At 39.5% G+C, this 18,059-nt stretch overlaps 1 protein-coding gene and 1 long non-coding RNA gene across 11 annotated transcripts in view; one reads left to right on the top strand and one right to left on the bottom strand.

Annotated features, from left to right (window-relative positions):
- Positions 1 to 18,059, bottom strand: part of LOC143895616 (CUGBP Elav-like family member 1-A) — a 553,022-nt gene that overhangs the window by 236,330 nt on the left and 298,633 nt on the right. The gene's annotated exons all lie outside the window — the stretch shown is intronic.
- LOC143895628 (uncharacterized) overlaps positions 1 to 18,059 on the top strand; it is a 342,321-nt gene that overhangs the window by 45,143 nt on the left and 279,119 nt on the right. Inside the window, exons 3-4 of one of the 3 annotated variants that reach the window (XR_013256382.1) lie at positions 8,400 to 8,536; positions 16,747 to 17,321. The exons of the other annotated variants lie outside the window; for them this stretch is intronic. This is a non-coding gene — a long non-coding RNA (uncharacterized LOC143895628). Of the gene's footprint in view, positions 1 to 8,399; positions 8,537 to 16,746; positions 17,322 to 18,059 lie in introns of those variants that run through there. 3 annotated transcript variants of the gene reach the window in all.

The raw sequence follows: 18,059 nt of genomic DNA, 5'->3' as shown, positions 1-18,059 counted from the left end.
TACCTGCGCCGCCAGCGTCGAAAAAGTGAAAGTGACGTTTCTCTGATAGATCGCGGCGTTAGGAGGAGGAGGAGGAGGAGGAGGAGGAGGAGGAGTATCTTAAAAATAAATTTTCACATTTTGACTTTGCGTCGCAATATCTCCGCTCGTAAGGCACGTAGCGGAATATTATGAGAGAAACCCCCCCCTAATTGGACCCCAAGCTATCGATCAAGCCTACTTAGAACTTGATCCGTTCACTCGTTATCGAGATCTCAACATCTCGGGTACTCGCAACCCGTCGCGTCGCGTAAAAGAGTCACGGTCGGTCTCGCTCCGCGTGTACTTGGCGCGAGACACTACCGTGTCTCTTGATAATATAGCTTGCGGATAAAGACTCGTCTTTCGCGAGATAAACAATCGGCGTTGATAAAGTTAAGGGAAACAACAGCCTTGTTGGCAGAATATATCGAGCGTGTAAATATGCCGCGCACATGATCGTCGCTCAATTTCGCGACCGCTTATTCATCGGTGGAATTCGATGGGCCGCATTCACGTGTACAAAATTTTAATTAACGAACCTCCGACTCCCGTACACGCGCGCGCGCGCGCTGCAAAAACGCCCGAGTAAAGTTGCGGTCGGTGAAAGGCCATTAACTACGCAAATGCCCGTTGCGTAAAGCTCCGTAAAAAACTACGCGTCTGTTGGTATACTTTTCTCCTCTTTTTTTCTCCCTACATCTATTGGAAGAATTAACATAAAATAATTATCGATTCCGAAGATATCCTATCGGATGATAAAGTAATGGCTTATATTACGTGCAATAGCAAATAAAAATACTCTATACGACAGGAAATCAGCATATTATCGCAGCAAACGTATCGGCTGCAAATATTGCCATGATACGGAGTACGCTTTAAATTTACATTTTAGAATCATAACGTTCAATGTATTGGAACAACACATTGCTCAAATAAATCCGGATATACTACGTTATTTCTATTGAGAATATATAGCGAGTTGGCGGTCCCATCTTATAACTTTCTCTCATAACAGTAAAAAAATATATTATTTTTTTACAAAAAATATATATTACAAAATTTATTAGTTTCTTTACCCTACACAAATACTTTTTTTTATGAAAGACATGCGAATATAAACTGTAAAATAATACGCCACTTGTGTACGAGGCAGCATGAAAACGTACGATATATTTTCCTTTAACTGAACTCATCGTGTACGTATATATATATATATTTATACATTTTGCGCTAGACAGCCTCTTACGCGGCCCATAATGCTTTCTTCAAGTTTGCCGTAAAATATCCATGGCCGGTGGAAGAATAAGCCGTTAAAACGAACAATGAATCTTGCGTCCGGAACTTCACGTACCAAATCGTCGAGAATCGGGGCAAAGATGAGGCGTAGGTGGGCGAAAAACTTCGATCGCCACCGCTTGAAGGCTCGAATAAACCAGCGATTCGAATAAATCGCTTGCTCCGCAATTCTCCCGTCCTCCTCTCCTTTCCTCTCTTCGCCCCCCCCCACACCTCTCTTTCTCCGGTCACTATGAAATTTCAGGATCGGAGCTCTTCCGGCAGAAGCGCGCTTATACACCGAGGAATCTGATATAGGGCGCACGGGAGGTAGCTCGGACAATGGCCAGGTTTGTTGGTAACGTTGGCTGGCCGCCAGGTGCATTGTCCGCGGATTGTACGTTTAGTACAATCGAACTTCACCCCCGTGTGTATGTACACCACACGCGTGCATATATTATACGCGAGAGCAATGATAGAGAGACCACTTGGCAACCGTGCCCGACTTCTGTCCCTTCGTAATAGAGAAGCGAAATTGTTTTTTCGCGGCTTCTATATAAACTGCGTTTTCGCAGGGAAGCTTTTCCGGCTCGATTCAATGTTCCTCGTCGATCGGCGCGATAATCGCGTCGAAGAAGAGACATACCCGTGTGAAACGCGCGATAAAGTCGGGTAATCTTTCCCAATCCTCGATTACTGCGGTCAGGGCAAACTTACATATGTAATACGGCTATCTTATAGGATATTGAAAAGCATATGCCACCAGTTTGGCGTTATCATTGTTTTCCTAATTAACTTATATTCTTACTCTTATATATATATGTTTGTACTTTTTTTTTTTTAAACGTCTTTTTTACGTTCTTAAAGAAAATTTTACCGACAATAAATAACAGATTCTATCATTTCGATGCAGGTAGTAGATGGCAGTTGGGATACTTCCCAATCGCAGGAAATGGTAATTGTTTAAAGAATGCGCAATAAAAAGCATCGTAATGTACGAGGATGCATTCGATAACAATAACAATAGATATCTATTCTAATTATCTCCAACATTCATTATGTAACTAAACGCGATATAACATACACGAATGCATATCCCATCGCGATGCTTCCGAGGTTCTCTCACTCACTCGTTATTTCTAACAAACGGTAGCGACGGTCCGTTTGCAACTAAACAGAGGCTAATTTATGTGGTAATCAAGGACTACCCGTCGGGCCCTCCGTTTTCATCCTTTGTAGGTATATGCCGCGTACTGCAGCCTGTATTTCTCGGATTATACAACGGGTCCTTTCTCTCAACTCCTACCATCTCCGCTGTATTTTCCTCTCTCTCTCTCTCTCTCTCTCTCTCTCTCTCTCTCTCTCTCTCTCTTTTCCTACTCCTCTCACTTTTCCTTTCTCTTTCTCTCGTTGTCTTCCTTGCCCGCTCCACGCAACACGACGTATCTCCACCTTCGCGCCACCCGGGCATGTTCCGGGTCTCGCGTCGCATTTCTACGAAGCAACACCCGTCGTGGGATCGGGAACACCTGCCCCTCTCTCGCTCTCCCCCTCCCTAACTATCCGCACCAGAGCTCCATAGGCATACTTATGAATACGATTACCGGGCGGCGTTTATACGGACGGCGGGCCGATCGTAAATTTCAGATTCCGCAGTTATATGGCTGCGCGCGCGAACGCCCCGGACGAAACGGCACGGAGACGATCCCGATGGTCACGATATGTCGCTCTTAGGTGAAAACTTGGCCGCGTGAACGGTCACCGGGTTTAGCGTCGTGGGAATTGCACCATCTTCATCCACCATCGATGCGTGAAGATGAACAAATTCTAACAGGGAAGCGGTTATTTCGCACATTCTCACATTTCCATCGTTCCCGGAATAGAGAGAATTTCTTGAGAAAATTTAGTGATTACTAAAATGTCGGAAGAATTGACAATTCTTCGAAGAACTGAAAAAAAGAAAGATATAAACGTACGATTGACTATCACTATAGGAATTAAAAAATTCAGATTCGTATTTTCATCGTTCATATGATTATTAATATTATAAAGTATAAAGTATTACAATCAGAATATAAGTTGAATAAAATGATAAGAAAGAGAGAAAGAGAGAGAGAGAGAGAGAGTGAAAGAGAGAAGCCAAGTATTATAATTACATAAATAAAGAACCTCTCACACATAAGATCTAAAATCTAATTAAATTTAATTAAATCCGTTCAGATTCTTTTGTACCAAAGAGAATAATGGAACGGAAAGGGATTTTGTTTCTTCTATTTCATGCCAAAAGTCGGATAAAAATTAAGAATCTTCTTATTCTTACAGAAATAATTCAATTTTGGATTCACGAATATGGTGGATTACCCGGTCGTATTTTAGCGGAGTTGAGCATTTCGGCGGACGCGCGCGCGAATAGAGAGAGAGAGAGAGACGTCCTCTTATATATTCTCTCCTAGTTGAGAGATCCGGTCCCTAGGCGCGCTCACCGCATACCACGATTAACTAACTGGCAGAGTAGCCGCTAATTGCAAGACTCCTTAATAATTCGTGGCGCGTGTTCGCCATCTCGGGAGAGCTCCACGCTCAGCGGCCGCGACGTGCAGCGATGGTGCAAGAAGGGAAAAACGACGAGGATCCGGGCGGAAAATACGTGCTCTGTCACGACGAAATCTCGGAACGTTCGGAAGTTCATGGCTACCATCAATTACCGAGGGTCCGCGGAAGGTCTAATTCGTTGGAAAAGTTTAAAGCGCCGCGCCGTCGAGCCGTCTCGCACGCTTAATAAAAAATATAAGAATACGAAAGTACAAGCGCAACATAATCACGCGTTCTCGCTGCTGTGACACGAGTAGTAGTTTCCGGCTGACTATGCTTCATTTCCGCGGAAACACGGGAGGTAAAACCGGTAAAACGTTTCACAGTGACTTTCGCGAGCTTTATACCTCTCTCCTTGCAATCTTTGCCGCGTGCTGAAATGCACTCTTAATCAACTTTGCGAACAAAGTCGGTCGCTTTCGGGGCGGCTTGAGTTTTCCGATTTCTCGTCACCGAAGTCACCGTCAGCACAAACGCACGTCGGGGGAAACCCGACGAATACAAATCTCATTTACCGTCGCTTTTAAAACCCACGCGGTCCATCTCACGACGAAGGGCGACGGTAGGTTCGGTAGCAGGTTCGAGAGCAAGGTGCTTTCGTGGGCTCAGTCTCGACTGAGGTCGCGGTGGGGCCGTGATATCCAGCACACCTCGCAGTAATTACCCCATCTGTCTACGGTGGAGCTCGGAGCGTCGGACTCCGCACACGTACGGGAAGTGCCTTACCTTACCTCGAATTCCCGCGTCTTCACTCACAACGTGCCAGGTATCCCGAGAACTGTCGCTGTCTGAGACAAATTTATTACATATACGTATCTTTGATAAAATTAACGAGCGTGTTCTCACATTTACGTGTACAACTCGCGAAAACCTGCCGCATGCAGCATTTCTGATGGTTCTCGATGGGTCGTTTTGCAGAGAATTTTTGGAATCACCGTGCATCACATGAGAATTAGATAAGATCTTCCTTTAATATTTTATACATTTCCAGCGATGTGGTATAAAATCTCAAAATCAGCTTTCTCTTAAGTATCGCGTATCAGGAAATCCAATCGCTTAAGGAGGCTCTTACCTCGATCATAAAACGACAGATCTTTATGAAATTAAATTATGTTGTAAAGTGCGAACCACAACGAACCGATGCCCAAAACTTTAGCATAGGTTGACGATAAAAATTTTAAAAATATCAGTATTGAAATTCGCATTTTTAACACAGGGCATATGGTAAACACTAAAATTTTTACCGGAAGTGATGTATTTTCTTGGCAAGTTTGCGAGCCAGATAAACAAAAGACTAAGGAATTGTAGTTAAAATAATAATCTTTCTAATGATAAGAAGAAAACTTGGTGTTGACGATGAGTTATAAAAGATATTGTAGTTTTAATATGACGTACGACAGGTTGGCCGAATGATCTTCCGAGTGTCAAAATCGCGCGAAGTTTCAAATGTTGTATTACAAATGTTGTATTAATCCTCTGCATGCAAACATTCCGGAGAATTGTTTTGTACGTATAAACAATAAGTTTCAATTATTTGCCAATCAAACCTTGAAAATCAAAAAGTAAACAATATGTTAATTATTCTTTCTAACCTCACTTGCACATGTCTTTTCTCCGCGCTGTATGGTAGCGGCATAATTATTCTCTCGCGCATTGACAACCTTTATTTTCGAGAATTTTCCTTTCATTTTCCCTCTCAGCATTCTCACGTTATATCTTTCTTTTGGCTCCATCTCTTCATCGCATCGATCGCTACAACGCTACACGGCTACACCTCACTTAGCTGCAGATTGCTGCAGACGACGTTGTAACATGCGCATGTTATTATTCTGCTCTTTAGCACTGACGTAGTCAACTGACTTATTGTATAAATTTTAATATTTACACTAATAGAACATATAACTTACTCTTACACTATGTAAAAATCATTAATTATTTTTTTATTTGATTTTCCGATAATTTTATAACCAATTATTAATGATAATTTTCCGGTTGCTACATTGATTAGAGCAGCCGGGTAAGAGCCTCCTTAATTATCAATGGTGAAACCCCATATATTGATTTTACTGATCCCCGTTTCCTATAGCATTATCTAACACATTTGATAATTACATGCTGACATGCATGGAATATAATTTTTATCATATTTATATTACATTGTTCAGTCTTAAGACGCTAAGCTGTCAATGATCGGAAAAAACGCTATGCGAGCGCGAAAGTAAATAGATCAGTTTCGCAGCCGTACAAACAGTCGACATACCGAAGCAACACTTCGCAGGCCGTTCGCGCGCCACCTCGTCGCATACCAATGCACTCCGGCAGGCTCGGCAGCCGGACATACCGGAAGGCCGGATACCGGATCCACAGACATCCGGGCAATGTCTATCTTTCCGGCGGACAGACCTCCGACAGACAACGAGCTGAAGCTCGCTCGTGGAATCCTGAAGCTAACATCGGTGCCGCTATAGCTGGAAACCGAGTTGACATGTGTGCGCAAAATACAAGAGCAACTAGATAAAACTCGCAGCGCGAAATTGCAAGAGAGTTTAATGTTGTAATATGCTGTACAAGTTTCTATTTTTTCTACATCCAAAAGTTTTTTAATCTTACTTTCACGTAACTTTTAAAGTCTAAAGGTTACGTGACATAACACTGTTTTTGATGATATTATGTACAATTAATGATTTCACTTATACCATAATTATCTATAGCTCTTTAAACAATTAATTTTTACATCTTAAATTATAACTTTACTACCACGTTTGTTATTAAAAATAAAAATTAAAATAAATCAAGTATTTTTTAATGAGAGAAAAATTAATATGAAAAAGCCACTGCGCTATGTTTTCACTCTACACAAGGCTTTAATAACGTGTATTACACGTATAGAAAATAAATAATGCTATATGCATGCATCGATGTTTTCTTCGAATATCATGTAACTATATCGTGGACTTACGAAAATATGATTTACATAAGACCATCTCTTTACTTCTCATTTCTTATGCAAATTCTTCTTAACAATTCACTCGAACGTTTTGCTCCCCGATTCTCTCTGTTTTGCTCTCAAATTTAATAAGAATCAATATGAACGATTTATAGGTATATATAGGGATATGTCAAGTCTTATCCTTATAATATCACCGTCAAATTGATCTGTCATTTTCCCTAAGCGGCTAATGCTTCCTTGTGACGCGTCTTCGTGCCGAAATGGGAAAGTCGAATCTCTCGGATTTTACGAAACATGGTCTGGCTGTTATCAACGAACAGCACGCATTCGACTGGGCTCACCTCGTCAAAAGGGATTCTCTTCCCCACATCGCGCACATCCCACCATGATCCAACACGTCTATCTCGAATTATCTCTAAATTCTCTCTTACAGAATTTGTCTATGCATTCATATCGTTGAATAACCATGCCGCTACGCTTTTATCTAGAACTTGGAAAATAAAATTGTAAAATGGCTTTCTATTCGTATAATTTCTTTTATTACTGGTGAACAAAATAAAACTTTTCTTCGATATTATTCAAATGAAATTTTGCGGTATAAGGTAAACAGAATATTGCTAGCTTAACTAAATCTCCTGGCATATGTATAGTATCAATGATGTAAGCAAAAAAATACGTTTCTTGAACACATGTATTACAGAGAAATTTGACCGCTACGTGTGTGTGCTATGCATGAAAGAGAGAAAATGCGTCCGTACCCGACTGACATTAATGTATATACAACCACAATTCGACCACCGCTTTATTTTCACTCTCCCATCAACCTTCTCTCTCCTACCTTCAATCACGCAGTCAGACCGATCAAGCTCGTGTTTTAATCTAGAGGTTTCTCGCGGTTGGAGGGAGCGACAGTGTGGGAGGAAAGAGTGAGAGAGAACGATCGAACGAATGGCGCGGAATGTTTTAATCTAAGGTTCGACGTTATTCGGCAGGTTATCGAAAGCGCATGTCGGGAACAGCAGACCCGCTTCATGGGTTTCCGAACTGCCGCAGGGACAGCTTCATCGTACTGCGGTCGCAAAAAGCGTGTAAAACGAATCGCGCCTCCATTTATAATTTGCAACATCTGTGACAGTCGATTCAGAAACATTTCATATATATATATTTATCAAATTTTTAAAGTAATGCTTGGAATAAGAGACAGAGTGCGTTTCAAGATTATTGTACAATTAATTTATACTCTTAGTAATTACATGTTTACCATAAGAGAAAAAACATATAAATATATAAACTTTTTTAATACAATTTAATTTTATTTAGTACACGTTAGTTCCGCAGAATAAGAAAAAATATCTAAATTAATTTATGATTTTAGATAATTATCCAAATTTAATTCCCGTAGAAAGATGTTTAAGAGATTTAAATAATCTTATTTCAAGTATTATACTTTCGAAATTTTAATATAATTTTATTTTTTAAATTATTCAACGAATATATATCTGAACATGGGATCCCATTTTGGTTTATATAAAAAAATGTAGAGAGCATTTTCTGGCTTAAGGGTCTAGTTAGCGGAAGGGATTTTTCGACTTGGTGACGATGTCCGTTCGCGCAAGAATTCTCAAAGGGCGATAATATCTGGTGCGAGCTCTGTTACGTCAGATTGCGAGCAGTGAAAGCACGCGGAGCACGTAGCAAGTAAGTACAGCAAAGCCCGTGATACCATCGCGCTCAACGACGCGATAAAAAACGTTCGCGATAAAAATCTAATGTTATGAGCGATTGTATTTCTTGTTCCTTCCGGAAGGAGGAAAAGGATGTTCTGGCAGAGAGCTCGAATAACGAAAACGTTCGGATTCGACTGCGCGCGCGCGCGCGCGCGTGTGTGTGTGCGGTATGGAAAGCATTGCACAATCCGCATTGGTGGTAAAGCACCCGTTCCGTGGGAAAGAGTTATCCGTATCCGATAAGGTCGGGGAAAAAAAAGTTACGACGCGCGGAAACCGCGCCATAAATAATCGCAAATTTTTGCACGAATGCCGCCGCCGCTGCCGCCGCGCCATCGCCGTGCCGTAACCGTGAAATATGTTTGAAATTTTAATACGCTTCGGGGATTGGAAAGGGCGCACGCTCGCGCGATACGGAGGTAAATTTTTTAATCTGCAGGTCAACGTATTCCGGCGGTTTATCGGATGCGCCAGACGGAAATATCAGGTGGCTTTTGCGCTCGCCCGCTCGCCCGTCCGCTCGCTCGCGTTCGAGGCGCGCCTCGATAGGTCGACGCTGCTCCTAGGAGAAAAGAGCGGCTTTATCGAGCACACATGCTCACGGTCTATGAAGTCGGACGCGAAGCTCGCCGTAAATAACTGCACGCGCGCGTTCCGTCGTCGCCGGTCGAGCCGATGCGACGACTCCGCGCGATGTGGTCGAGCTTGCGATCGAGTTTTCGGCCGCGCGTTTTCACATCTGTGCTTTCGCCGCGCCAGTACATGCACGATGCGTCGATAAATCATTACGGCAAAGGTATAAGAGATACGTCAACGATTGCGCTGTACATTTTTGATAAATTCTCGGTAGCATGCGGGGGCATGACCGTAAGAAACTCTTAAAAACAACACGATAGAAAGACAAGGAAAGCGCGCGGTATTGACGGCCATAAAAATGTCGGAAGCGTATCGCATTTGCCATAACATTATAATTTTAAGTGTAGTTCCTTCTCGAAATCACAGCTTTCTTTATGTCTGCAAAAATATACGGCATACACGCGTGTCATTGAGCGGCTCCCTTCACTCTGTGCTTCGTCATTATATTTCATCGATTTGGTAAACAACAGGCACAAATGTTTGCTAGAAAGCTTATGCAAATTTAATCGGCCGATTGGCGATGTCGCTCTGTTACTGACGCACACCGTCCTGAATTACTTTGATACACGCCTCGCGACACAACCTGAAATTACAATGGAACAATAGACTATCGATGGTTCGTATTACATTATTTCCCGGCAAATAACTTTCTCCTACTGTCCCGGTTACGTCAAGTGCGAAGCGTTAGCGAGGGGAGAACGTTCAAAAGAACAGGATATCGATTCTTTTACTCGATGGCTGACGAGAATAAGTATTAAGATGTGTGATATAATAGTTTATTTTTTTAAATCCTTAAATATGCTTGCGCTGACGCACTAAATTCAATATTTCGTTCTAACAATAAACTAATTATGTATTCTGATCAGTTATTTTTCTCTCTTTTTCATATCATATGATAAATGTTATATATAAAAAAATGTATATTATATAAAAAGTTCATTATAATTTCAGTATCTTTAAAAAAAGTCATATAAAGATTATTTTATATAGTACGCCTATAGTTTATTAGAAAATTAACGTTATATAAAATTATTTTAATTATTCTAGTGATAATACTATATGCGACAGAAATTTTACTTTGAAAATTGTTTAGGAATTTAAATTAAAAAGATATATTATATTATTTGACTCTTGACAATTTCATCTCGATCTCTTAAAAATAAAGAATGCTTCAATCTGATCCGTCATGAATCTAATACTATTTTTAAAAAGAACTCTTTATGCGGAATGTAAAATTAATTTAACCGTAAGTCTTACTATAAATTATAAATCGCGTAATATTAGCTTCTGACGCCGTTGCTGGAGAAGTTAAAATTGAAATATCAACGTTCTCTTATAGTACTTAAATTATCGTATTAATTGTAATAGTGTTAATATTAAATTCTAAAAACAATATATATTATTGAATATGTTGCTTTCTTTCAAAATATCAAATAAATTTTTAAATAGCATCAGCATGAATTTGTAGGGCGAGAAAGGGGGGAGAGACAGAGACAATATAGCAAATATAATAAAATAAGTATATAATAGTATGTAAAGTATGTAAAAGTATTTCTTAAACGTCCCCCTACGGCAGAAATAAAACGAGTAAGGTTACTTCCTCGAGCGTTGCTATATTAATCGCAAGTCCAATTAACTAGAAGTCTTGTAATACACGCGCGCATCTAACGCGAGATAGTCATAAATCACGAAGGAATCGTCGCAGACGAAGAGCTGCATCTGCGCTATGTTGCTCAATGATGTTATGCAATTCTAAGTTCTGGTATGCACAGGAATAATAAAAGTAGCAAGTAATTAGCAACGTAGAAAATATATAGGTATGCCTGGACAAGTTTAAAATTGATTTTCTTTTAGCAGAAATTTAATTGGAGCTTATTCTTCGTCGAAATAGTTCCTGTTTCTTATCTTAGCATTCAAGATGATATATTATGATAATCAAAATACCGTAATAATTTTCCGCGCGTCCTGAAGCAAAGTTCAAAGTCTCTTGTTCATCCGAAACGAGATAAAAAAAAGAAACTTTTCATTACGTATATTTAGCTTCTCACAGCGTTCAATTCTACGATACGTTTTCATTTTAGTAGATGAATGTTCCGTTTCAACTGGGGCACGGTTTAAATTCCTGCTAAGAACATGTTGACTCTGAATTCATCCAAGGGTATATTTCGGACTGCCGGTCCTCATCTTTTCTAGATCATCCTTTATGCGCATCGTTTGGTTGCCCGATTTCACGAACAATGAACCGAGATGTTTGCAATTCGACATGCAACGTGAGAAATATATACGCGTTGAGCTTCGACCGTTACTCGCGCTCCCAATTATTCAGCAAGCCTCGTAATGCGTACGCGATTGTTGGGTAAGTAATGGCATATTGCGCGAAAGCATAAATCACGTGTACATCCGAAATAGCGCGGCCACAAATCATCGTAAATATACGATAATAGTTTTATAACTTGCTTTGCACTGTATATATACACTGTACATACACATGATGATTAGACGCGAATTTATCTACATCAACTTTTTTTCGCTTAGTTGATGACAGATTAGAACACTGCAAAAAATAACGAGATTTTTGTTACGCTATTTTGTTGTAGTCCTTAAAATAAGGTTATAGAAATCTCTCGTTGGGTATTCGTATCGTTTAAAGATAAAATAGGTACAGAAAATTTCGTTCGATATTATATTTTAATATCAAAATTTGATCAAAATTTTTATCTATATTATAGATTTATTAATAAATTCGATTTTTCATGTTTGATATAGATAATTCTTCCTTAAAAATATATAACTTTGCAGCTTTTTGACAATCTTTTATTCTCTAACATAAAATATATCGTAATATAATTAAACTCAGATTATATAAACAAGGATTTTTTTAAAGATCGTTTATCTTCTTTCCAACAAAATCGAAATTACTAAAATTTCTCACGGTAAATCGCGGGAGTGCGCGGGCTTGCAGATAATAATCGTATAGCGCAGAATAATAGCACTTGATTCGAGAATTACGCGCATCGTATGCCTCTAATCCGAAAGAGATTTAACGGCGAGCGGAGCAATGCCGCCGAGTCGAGTTGCGCCACGCCGCGCCCGCGCCGCCACCACCTGTGGGAACTGGCGAGATTTCGCGCGCACTAGAATTACGTATTTACGGGACGAAAGTCGGAGGGTTTGGATAATGTCGTTTAATCCCGGAGTCCCAGGATACGAAGGAGAGAACCACCCCTGCGGTGCGATGCCGTTTCGCGGGGTCGTCGGCGCGGCATGGCAGTTCTGCACATCAGGCAATTGGATTCCGTTGCCCCGAGGGTCGTGGGCGAGCGCCGCGTGCTTTCGGGTCGGGTCCCGCGAAACGCCCTTTCGAGGGCTGTCGAAAAATATTGATAACGCACCGCGGTGCAAAGGAGATTCCCATTTTACATATGGATTTCCGAAGGGATTGGATTACGCGTCGTATGAAGTTACGAAACGAGAGCGGCAGTTTCGAGCGGAGATCAAAAGACGCTCGATCTGGTTCACGGCGAAGGTGTTACGCGAATAATGCACCGTTTCAAAGAAATCGTCGTCGCATGTGGGTTTCATGCATTTTTCTTTGTGTTTGGGGAGATGATAGTGTTGGTTTGGATAATGGGAAACGACAATATGATTTCTATCGACATGGAAAAATAACGGCTTTCACGAAACGTCTCGCGTTTTCGAAAGTAAGAAAGAATTCGTTGAAAGAAAATTATTTTAAAAAGAAAAACGTGGTATAACTCTATCTAAATAATAACGATGTATTACTAAAACATGAATAATTTCTAAAAATAATAATTTTTATAATTAGAATTCTTATTGTGTATGGAAAATATAAAATTCTTATTGGGAAATTAATTGTGCTATATCAATGATGTTAGAGTTATTTATTTCCGTTTTTTTGCAATAACCAATTCAGTGAAAATTAATCAGTTCAATCAACAGTTTATTATGAACTAATTATAATAAAATAATAAGATAAAAAATATATTTCTTAAATTTGCATAAAGTACATAAAATAGTTACTTATGTATTAAATAAAACATTGGAATTTTTCCGCGCGTGTCAGCGAATTTTGCGGCACATATAAGATGCCAGATAAGATGGAGTTCAGCGCAAAATTGGAATTCATTGCCATCCCCGAAGGTGTCTTTATGTTCCGAAACGCGACATGACAAAAATGTCCTTCGGAGTTCGAAATCCGGCGGGGCAACGTTAGCGTTACAATAACTTCAGACGTGAAGAGCATTAAGAGTATGCAGAATCGCAGAGCGATGCTAACTTTCAAGAGGAAACTTCAGAACACCGATTTTCTCAGTCCGAGCAATATCAAACGCGCGCGACTCCGCGTTCGCCGTTATTTAACGAGTAACTTACGCTATCTTTGAAGTAAAATTTCATTGTATTCCGTAGTGGATAAAGCAGTAAGTGTACCAATGGAACATTTGAATGAGCAATATTGAATATTTCAGAATAATTATTATACAACTATATATCAAGTTTTGAATATGTATACGCATTAGTTATGTTAACAAAAATCATGCTATGTTTTTATATCATATAAGTACCATTTAATATAAGTAATGTTATATTATTTACATAAATTAGTAGCCATAAATTTTATAATAAAAGGGTGGTAATGAATTAGAGTTTAGTAAATTTAATAATTAAACAAGAAAAACTCTGTAATTTTTATAAAAGCATCCCTCGATAAAACTTGTAGAACGAAGATAGCTGCACAAAATTAAAATTTTATTGAATTTTTCTCTTTTTAAGCACCTATGGTCAGAACACTTTTGCGAAATAAAAACCTCATATTCCAGCTGGATTATCGTACCAATATCGACAACGAACCGCGCGAGGACATATAAAACCGTTTGGTATCTCGTTCGGCCGGAATCAAATGGTTACTGTTATTCTCTCTTTCCGTATAATCCGGAATTCGTACGAAATTAACATTATTACGGCACGGCATTGCGGCTACTCGAAATACTAGTATCGCCGTTTATTACAACATGTCGAGCGTTCATTGCGAGCGTAAATTTCGGCGGACACATCTCGCTGACGTTACAGTGCATTGAGACACAATGGAGGTCTCGATTGATATCGAATCGCTCCAATAAATTTGGCGTACGACACGCTGTCTCAATGCTGTCATACGCGGATAAGCGCGATTCATGTCGAGATGATTCGCCTCAAACGAACGTGCCAGTATGTAATATAATACAAGTGAAAACTTTGATAAATCTATGCAGTTTTGAAAACTGGCTAAAATTTGAATATTAAATTATTAGGTATTTAAAAAATACAATTTACTTCTGCTTTTGTATGTTTAAATAAAAACACCTTCAAAATAAATTTCTTGAAAGAGATATTAAAGAATGTTACAAAAAAGCAGAAAATAAAAATATATATTGGTCAACCACTAGTTCAATGTAAATTTTCAGAACGGTTTTGGAATATCGCCAAAAAATCGGAGAGTAAGTCAAGCAACGCTAAGTTGCGGCTACCGTAACGAGCTGTTTCAGTAGCATTTTTCGGAGCACTCTACGACAAAGTAAATCCAGTACAATGTGACAAAGACGTTCGGGAAGTAAAAGGATTTCGGTTAAATCCGTATTCGCCGGGGACCATGTGAAAGCTCAAAAGTAAATATTTCTCGACGCGTGGATTTCGGGCCTCGCCGTGAAGGCCTTGAATTTTATAGCGTACGGATTCTTGCAAGCGTTTACAGCAAAACGATATAGGTACATGATTTGACGTGAGCAAAGCGCGCGTGCACACACACACACATACACACACACGCGCGCGTACAACGTATATCAAAGAAGATTGGCATAAAATTTCTGCGACAAAATTCTGCACATTAAAAAAACTGCCAAGAATGCAATAGCATCAGCTTTATTTCGATATTCGTTTCTATTACGATTGTAAAAATTTGGAGCTATCCGATATATTTTATTTTAAATTACCTCGAAAAAGAATTCGTGTCATTTTGCTAAAGAAATTGCTTCAATTCAAAGTTCATGTATGTATAGATATATAGCATAAGAAACTGTTAGAATTAATTACTGCTCCAATATCATGTTATATTAATGCATTTGATATATATATATATATATATATATATATATATAACCTACGTTTATTATCTAGTTTTTTAATCGCTAACTTTGCACGTTAAAATAAGAGATTGTTATTAACATTTTAATTCTACAACTTTACACTTCGTACTTTAAGATTTAATGGTATCATAGCGTTTAATTTTAAGAATCAATGAGTCTAGAATTAAAAGTAAGTAAAAATAACTTCAAATTTTTATGAACACTAACACATTCTAATAATTAATAATTACTCATATTTACATGGTCAATAATATATTAGATGATCGAGAATGTTAATATTTTAATAATTGACAATATTATCATATAGGAACCATTAATAACACAACAATTAATATGTAAGATAACTCGAGAACAATTAGAATTGTCATGTTAAATGCTATATATATGAGTGTGTTGCTTTACATTACGTTGATATAAAGCAACTTTTTTCAAGTTGGATCGCTTTCGCAAGAAAAAGAACGCCGCGCGTGAAAACGTGCGTGACGATAAAATCTACTGTCTTGTATCAGCGCGTTCAATCGTGCACTCCCTCGCACTTGTGTGTCCCGCGAAATTGGTGGCTGTCGGAGAAAAGGGCTACACAACGAACATCGGAACCCTCGTGGGAGCGGAGGAACGAGAGAGAGAGAGATAGAGAGAGAGAAGAGAAAGGTCGACAGGGACAAAGCTGATGCCATTATTACTATTTTCTTTTTACACGCACCCGTATTCCCAGCTGGAAATTACGCGAGCCCCGTCGACGAGGCGCCGCGCCGCGTCGCGTCACTCCCTTAACGCGGAGCGGGCTTTCGTTTACGAATCGTGCGCCATTCCCATTCCGTTCCGCGCCATAGCGCGAGTGAAATTCCGCCGCGATTTTGGACGACTGACGAAAATTATGCCCCCGACGATTAAGTCTCGACAGACACGTTAGGCACTCGATTTCTGGTATTTGCAAAGGCGGGACGAAGCCAAATGGGACAAGGGTGCGAGGGGTTGAAATACCGAGTGATTACTCTCGCGGGGTGAAGGTTAATGATACCGACACGTGCGGCGACAAGTAGTATTAGTCTCAGAAAATTTATCCAGAAAATTATCCCTGCTTTAGTTTCACGTGAACAGTGCACCAGAGAGCTGAATAATTTTGTCATTTTTGATCACTCGCAGTATTAATTCTTATAAAAATAATATATTTCAACTTACTAGGTGCTGCTATTTTCTTCTCAGAAATTTTTATAATAATATTTCTTAAAAGTTTCAATGTAAAATAATAGTTTTATCACCACAAAATTGCTACAGAATTACGTTGTAATCGTCATTGTGACTTTTAGTATTTATCTCATATACCGCATATTATCGCGATTTTGTATTGGTATAAAAAGCTCGTTCTACCAACCACTGTCAGGCAGTATATTTTCTGTTGCAGCGGGAGCGTTGTAAGTTACACGGGCGCGAGGGTTAACGTTGCGAATAAATCACGACAGAGATTCGATGAAGGTCGGGATTGTCAGGGCGAGGTAATATCTCCGCAGGCCAAACTGTGGAACCAAACATCTCGGGCGGTTGCGCCAACTCGTTAGTTCGCGCTTGGATAACGCACAGCAAGTCCTCGATAAGAGTGGTGAGGTCGCTGGCCGGGGTTATCTCGGTGCAGTAAACTCGGGGTGGAACAACATCGAGGAGCGGCGAGAAACGTAACGGACGGGGCGAGGAGGAAGCGAAATAAAGGACGGGGCTAGGGAAGAGTCATGGAAGATCCCCGTTACCTTGGCGTTGGGGCGCAATTGTTTGCGCCACCAAAGTCGGGCACCCTTGCTTGCGACGCCGCCGCCGGAACGGAATATCCGGCGCGATCGATTTATTGATGTCGATGCTTGCCGTTCGTCCTGCCAATGTACGGAAACGGGAGAACAGGTGACAGAGAGGACCGACAGATCGGCATCGTCAGATAAGATTCGCGATCTGTATATACTAACGTTTACACACATATCCTACACGGTGCATATCAATAGCATACAACAAGCGTACTGGTGAATAATCAAATGGAGAACGTTATTAGATAACTCAATCTTCTTCCTAAATAAGCATGTTACCTTTATCAGATATCTATCACTAATTAGACATCGAAAAAGGAATTATACAATTAAACATCAAATCAGTCGTGAATGAGAGAGTATTTTTATAGTTCTCTCTATAATAAAAAAGAACCATGTTTTATATAAGTACATAATAATTAAATAATCAAGAGATATACAAAACTGTCCATTTTTTGTTAAATTATCAAATATTATCAAATATTCTCTACATATAAAAATTAGAAACCAGAGTAGCGATTATTAATAAGCTTCAGTATAAGTCATTTATATATAATTGATAATTTATTACATCTATTTTATATTTGTTTGTACTTCTCTCTCCATATGATATATAGGGCTAAGTAGAGTAAAAATTATGACACAATTTTCGCTACTCTATCGAATGAAACGTGGAGACATTTAGGCGCAATTTTATGGGCGGTTACATATCTTTTAGATTTATTGCGAGTGAGAGCACATTTACAATGTGGGATGGTCGTAAACGCAGATAATATAAGTGACGTAAGTTCAACTTTTGCTGTACGATTTTCTCTCTCTTTCTTTCTCTCTGTCTTCTCTCTTTCTTTCTCTATAATTTTATATGACACAGAAACGCGAGCTGTTCATTAACCGCGTTTACGCGCATCGCCTGGTCACAGCGATA

This window comes from Temnothorax americanus, unplaced genomic scaffold (genome assembly GCF_048541705.1).
Source record: "Temnothorax americanus isolate GAGA-0224 unplaced genomic scaffold, ASM4854170v1 Scaffold16, whole genome shotgun sequence".
NCBI classification, from domain to species: domain Eukaryota; kingdom Metazoa; phylum Arthropoda; class Insecta; order Hymenoptera; family Formicidae; genus Temnothorax; species Temnothorax americanus.
The sequence above is the reverse complement of the archived record's forward strand: the minus strand, read 5'-3'. Positions and strand labels throughout refer to the sequence as shown.